This window comes from Diplotaxodon limnothrissa, linkage group LG16 (genome assembly GCF_057381915.1).
Source record: "Diplotaxodon limnothrissa isolate DT_005_m linkage group LG16, D_limnothrissa_male_GT1.1, whole genome shotgun sequence".
Taxonomy (NCBI): domain Eukaryota; kingdom Metazoa; phylum Chordata; class Actinopteri; order Cichliformes; family Cichlidae; genus Diplotaxodon; species Diplotaxodon limnothrissa.
The window spans coordinates 8,625,625-8,632,284 of record NC_140611.1 but is presented as its reverse complement, the minus strand read 5'-3'; the positions used below and the strand labels follow the sequence as shown (position 1 = coordinate 8,632,284).

The 6,660-nt window shown below is 37.9% G+C and overlaps 1 pseudogene; it reads left to right on the top strand.

Annotated features, from left to right (window-relative positions):
- The first annotated feature begins 835 nt into the window (after nucleotides 1–835).
- On the top strand, nucleotides 836–1,983 carry LOC146615695 (zona pellucida-like domain-containing protein 1 pseudogene; annotated as a pseudogene).
- Nucleotides 1,984–6,660: the final 4,677 nt, after the last annotated feature.

Here is a 6,660-nt window from a genome sequence, read left to right as displayed (position 1 = left end):
GAAGGTTTGATCGTTGAGAGTGTTTGAACAAGAGAGAAAAGTGTATAAATGTTCATGCCTGTATAGTGTGTAGTGAGGGGTTTTACAGCTGGCTACTTCGCAGATTTCGCTTATCGCGGGTTATTTTTAGTAACTCTCGCGATAAACGAGGGACCACTGTATTTGCATATTCTGGTATAGTATGCTGTGTATATGTAAATTTAATTTATCTGACTACTTTTTAGATTGCAGTTGTTCTACTGTTCTTCTTGCCTTTTTACCGACTATTAATATAACAACATAACAGGCTGATTCCCTTCCCACATATGATGGTCATTGATATTGCCTTCTAATTTACATTTAAAATGGCTTCTAAAGTGAGTTTTTCTGTCAATACGTTGTCAAGAAACCCACACAGGATTTCAACCAGGTCATTACTATTGTTTGTGGCACTCAAATGAGGTAGGAGAACTGTCACAGCATTGTAATTGCTGGTCAGTGACTCAGCTCATGTTTACCTACTGAAATGGGGTTTTGTAAAAGAGGACATGGAATTTTATATTTAAAAACATAATCAACAAAAGAACAAGCCCATTGCCTCTGCATTAAAGAAGGTAAGGTGCTTCAGTTACTGCCCTTAGGATACAGTCCAGATTGGAGTTCTTCTGCTACATACAATGCAGTTGTTACAAAGAAAATGAATGCTTGACCTTGTTTTGGGCCAATCCCAAAGCACATACTTGTGTATAAAGAGCTTTGAAAACATAACTTTGACTTCATGCAAACTATGAAGGCTTTCCAGCTCATGTACAAGTTGAGATTTTTAGCATGTTGAAGACAAGGCTGCAAAAGAATGATGAAGATTATTTTACCTTTTCTTTCTCTGATAGTTACAAGTAGTCAGAGTGTGGAAAAGAGGCACGATGGCCACGGATCGATGACATCGCAGTGCAATGCGGCACTTCAGCCATTGAGCTTGCAATTGAAATCTGCCCGGTTATCTACGCTGGCTACAATGAGACCCTCCTGATCCTTAAACACATGTTGGACCCACTTTGTCGAGCCACCCTAGATCAATCTGTGACTCCACCAGTTGCTCGTTTTCACTTTCCACTAAATATGACCCACGGCTGTGGAAGCATATTCAGGACCACCAGCGCTCCTGGGACAGGTATATTCTCTGACTTTTCCAGCATTGAGACAATGAACATCAGTGGTGTGGTCCAGTCTTTTGAGCCCACAACAGGAAAAATTTCCTACAAAACTGAGTTGATGTACTACTATTCCTGTTCCTACCCCTTAGAATATATGATCAACTACACCCAGCTTAATGTGTCAGCCACCTCTATCATAGTCAAGGACAACAATGGCAGTTTCATCAGCACCTTGAGCATGAAGCTGTTTAGTGATGCCAACTACACCCAACCCCTGGTAATCCCACAGTGGGGAATTGAACTGAGGACCGATGTGTATGTTGAGATCAAGGCCACCAACCTCACACGCCAGTATAATGTCCTGCTGGACCGATGCTATGCCACCATTTCCCCTCTGCCATCCAACTCTAGCATCTTCAACTTGTTTGTCTCCTGCTCTAAGGATCAGTTCACAAACATGATTGAGAATGGAGACAGCCAAAGAGCTCGCTTTAAGTTCCCAGCCTTCCGCTTCATCGAACACGAGAAGGAGCCTGTGTCCACCTACTACATCCACTGTGTCATTCGTCTATGTGAAAGGAGCACCTGCAGCACATTCAAGCACTGTGCACAAAGAATGAAGAGGAGCACCCTTGATACTTCTGAAGTGGGCATAACCAAGGCTTACACCATCATCTCTCCAAAGATCATTACCAAAGCTGAAAATGTTGAGTCCAAAGAGCAGCCAATTGTTGTAGAAAAATATAATTCTGATGTCGGGCTCGGTGTGGGTGTTGGTGTCCTTGCCTTTGCTTTCTTAATTGCTCTCATTATTGCAGCTGTGTTTTATAAAAGGTTCAGGAAACATTAAAAAATAGTAGGGAAAACAGCAATCAAATGTCAAATTCAAATATTTGTAAGATTTGTGAATGTGTGTGAGGTCTTTTAAAGCAGTCAGAGTATCCTAAAAAAAAAGCTTTTTGTCTTTCGCAAAGCAACTTGTCAACTTTCTGTCTAAGACTAACCATTACAGCATTGATGATACTGATTTTTGAAAATGACTCTAAAATCCAGCATTGACTTTGTAATCTCTATACTCTATTTATTTATATTTACATTGATGTGTCAAAGCATAGGTCAAAGGCTCATGCTTTTTAGGACTTATTGTTCCTCGTGCATATCTGTAGATAAAGTTATCAGTGTGCCTGTAGGACAGGGTTACGAGTCCAAGATGCATAAATACAAAAAAGGTAACATGACAATATATCCTGTAAAATCCATGAACTTGTATATTAGCTTGAAAGAAATGTAGTTTGCACAATATCTAAAGGATGGAAGAGATAATATATGTAAAACATAATTAAAAAAATAAAAGCAAGAATACCAAATTAACTATATTGTTAATAAAGCTAATTGAGATAAAGATATCCTGATGTAAGAGAGGCTTGAGAACAAATTACACTAAACCCAAAATTACAACAAAGAAATGTATTCATCAAACTAGAATCTTAGTATGTCAAACTCTAAGGTTTCTCTCCATATCTTTTCCTTTGTGAAAGTACTCACTGGTTTTTCAAACTGACGTCATGCCCCATAAGGCCAGTGTATATGTCAGAGGAGGAAGCTGCCTACCTATGTGCAGTATATCTCTGACCCCACTGGGCTACAACTGCCCCATTGCTGTGTGATGTCGTCTGGAGACAGGCTGATAAATGGAAAGAAGAGCCAGAGCTCCCTCGTGAGAGATTCTTGACATGTGACATCTTTAGTAACAACTCCCTGTTTCTCTTTTAGTGCTTTTGTGATGCTAGACGGATTGTTTCCTGCTTCAAATAAAAACAAAGAAAGATATGCCAAAAGTCATCACCATCAAATGATCATTTAAGAATTAAATGCAAAATGCTTTAGATTAGATGGAGGACCTGTAGTTAGGAGTAATTACATAACTTGAAGAAGGTTAAAATTGTAAATTCATTTCAAAGTACCTCAGTTATCTAATTATGATAAAACTTATTAAAGTTGGCTATAGGTAGTTTTGGTCACTTACTAAAATCCTGGTTAATCGCAAATGAAACAACCACATCACATCCTGGAAATATAAGACAGGCAAACAGAGAACATTAAATCTTCTTTGACTGGAAACACTGTTACTGTTTCAGCTGCTGTTGTGATACACTGACTGAGATGGCCATGAAGTGTGAAAGTTCACAATACAAATGAAATACATAAATCACAACTACAAAACAAAGCCAGAGGTGAAAATAAGAATGAGAATAGGTAAATCTAAAATTTAATATCCATTTGGCAGGTTTTGGATCCATCCAGTTCTCAAGTAAGTTAAGTTTACTTCAAAAAATTTCACTTCAGCATTTGGGTCCATAGCGACGCCATACCAGTTGTAAATGATGGGCTAGTCAGCACTATCTGTCAGTGAAATATAGACTGGATAAAAGTGAGGTGGAAAATTCAGAGTTTCAACAGAAACATTTGGCATTGTTGTACAGCCTTTACTGTAAACCTACCCACATATGCGGGTCACTTTCACACACAGCACATGGAGCAAGTTATTCACGGGCTTCATACTAAACCCCGAACCTGATCAGATCATTATTTTTGCTGTAGCAACGGGCAAATCTGGAATTGAACCACTTCCCAGAGTCATGCAGGATTTGATCTATGGCAGTTTAGCACCAACAAGGTTTGGCAGGGAAATGATAAGAGCCAAAGACCAAGAGGAAGGAGGCCCATTTTTTGATTGGTCTCCTGTGTATAGGTATTATATATTTTGAGATATATTCTCTAAGGCTTTATTCAAGGGAGTTTAGTTTACTGGGAAGTCAATTTATCTGCTCGACTGTCCCTGACTCCAGCTGGCATGTGCATGTATGTACATAGCAGATTGAATTTCATTTATGCACAGAATGGAACTTAAGTTCAATCTCAGAGACAGAGATCCTCTGGAGGCAGAAAAGCTCACTGGCTGAGTTAAATTTCAAAGAGATTTTTCTTGTTGGCTTGCAATATACTACAAAAGAAGAGAAAGGGACAAAAACAAAGTTGTTTGCTCATTCTGAAGATACAAAAATAGATACAAAATGAGGTGAACAGGTCTGCTAACTAAGAGTGATCTTTTTAGGGTTAAGAAAAACAAGTCCTTAGATTTAGATTAGGTAAATAGTGTAAAAGTATTAAAACATTGTCCCAAAACTTGCAATGAGTTGGGTAGAAGGACAAATATGAATTGTGCTAACATGTTAGCTTGCCAGAGGAGTCCCTAACAGCCATGAAGTACTCTATTAATTCTCAGATGATATATACTTAATAAGCTCCTCCAGAATACTATATTTTTATCTTCTCTCTCAGTGGTTACCACCTTGGCTGCATAACACAAATGGAGAGACCACAGAACAATTTTCATCTAGTAGATGAGCACTTATTGTCAGCAGCACCAGTGATGGTGGAAATCTAGCTAGCTAGCTAACAACAGATTGATTTTTAGGTACATAAAGTGACACTTTAGATGCTTTATCGCATTAGTTCATGCATCATTGTGCTGTTCAGTATTTGCAAATTGTCATTTCAGGCAAGTGCACAACCTGTTCTTTTCTGTGAGATACCACTCTGTTAAAATTCAAATGCTACATATGGATTTATGTAAGCTATGTCTTTACTATGTGAAAGGATATCGAATAAAAAAAGAAATATTGAAATTGACTACCTACTGTTAGTGTTGCTCATGTCATTAGCAATAGCTCATTGTGCTGTTAAGCATGAATGACACCATATCTGAAGAAGAACTACAGTTCCTCTTAGCTAGCTGGCTAGCCAAAAAGCTATTTAGAGGCTTTTGTCCAGATGCAGGGCTGAAAGGTCTAAAAAGGGGGCTAAGGTCTGAAAATGTAACAGACTCAACATTAATCATATTGTATTTTTTATTGAAATCAATATGATACTTTCTGGTTCACACTCAGTAGCTAAATATTTATGTATAAATGGTAGGTAGTTTGAATCGCAGAATCTGAGAAGAAATAAACAACATACATAAAACAAAACAGCTGCAATATAAGCCTGAAAAGGAAAAAGAAACTATCTGACTTCTTTGATATTTCATTACAGATACTTAATATTAGTGTTCCATATCCTTGTGACGGCCTATTACGACCCGGCTGTGCTGATATGGTTACACCCAGTGGCCTTCAGAAGCGGTAGTGAGATGACGGCTGAGCTACAATATGCTAAACATATTATGTGAGTTTATGACTGAACAGCAGGAGGCAGGCAGGCGGGAATCAGGAAATAGGAGGAGGAAGGCCTGCTGTCCATAAACATTGCCGTGTATGCATGTGTGGGAAAGTTTGTGAATGTATAAGAATGTTCCTGAGAGAAAAAGAGAAAAAAATAAACATTTTGAACCCCATAATTTTAATCATTTATTCTTTGGTAGGTTTATGCATTAAGGCCTGATTCTCACAGTAATAATAATAAGAGAAACAAGATCAAATAAATTTAGTTTTTATATCATATACGAAGAAAATTTTGTAATCCATGTTGACTGAGGTCTGTCTCCTTATCTTTTTGTTACCCTTCCTCACTGTGTGCAGATAGTGAAGATGGAAGGGGAAAATAAAAGCATGCAGTTTCAGATCCATAAATCTGGACTTCCCTGCAGAGAGAGATGAAACTGCCTCCTAAGGAGCTGGCATGGGCAGACAGTGGGAGCCTCATATCTCATATCAGCAGCACATGGACATCCTGCAGTTTGAGTTAGAGATGGACAACCTTACTGCTCTCTCAGTCGCTGTCTATGTTTATGTTTAACTTCCAGTCTCCAAATTTACTCCCTTTTTCTCTGGCCTTTAGTCCAATAAAATGCCATACGAATGACAAATGATTTTATAAACATATTTTGTTTGTAAAACTGGTTTATCTTGCTCTGGGTCATATCAAACCCGGTCCAATGGGCACTGTAGCTCCTTAAATTCAGGACTGAGCTTGGAAAAACTCCTTTTCAGTTTTTATGCTCAGATCATCTGGAACTCTTATTCAATCTAAATTCATGACTACAAGCCATATTTTACAATATTAAACTATTTATGGGAATTACAATACAAACAAACATTGAAAATGGTCAGGGGAGATAGGATTAGAAATGAGTACATCAGAGGGAAAGCTTACGTTGAGTAGTTTGGAGGTAAAACTATACAAGCGTGGCTGAGATGGTTTGGACATGTGCAGAGGAGAGATAATGGATATATTGGGCAAAGTATGTTGAATATGAAGCTGCTCGTCAAAGTCAATTAAAAACTTAACATCACTGAAAATGAAGGCTAGTCTCCTGTGATTTTTTTTTAAAAGTTGATTACATTGAATTAAAATTTGTTAATGTCTGTTAAAAATATCAAAGTCTATTTTTGCAAGGTCTGATTGCTAAACACTAGACAGCTTCACCAGGCTAAAGGTCCTTGGTCATATGTGATTCAATGGAAATAATAATGTTATGAATATTGTAAATGCTGAGACCCTAAATGAGGCTGAATTATGACATTGT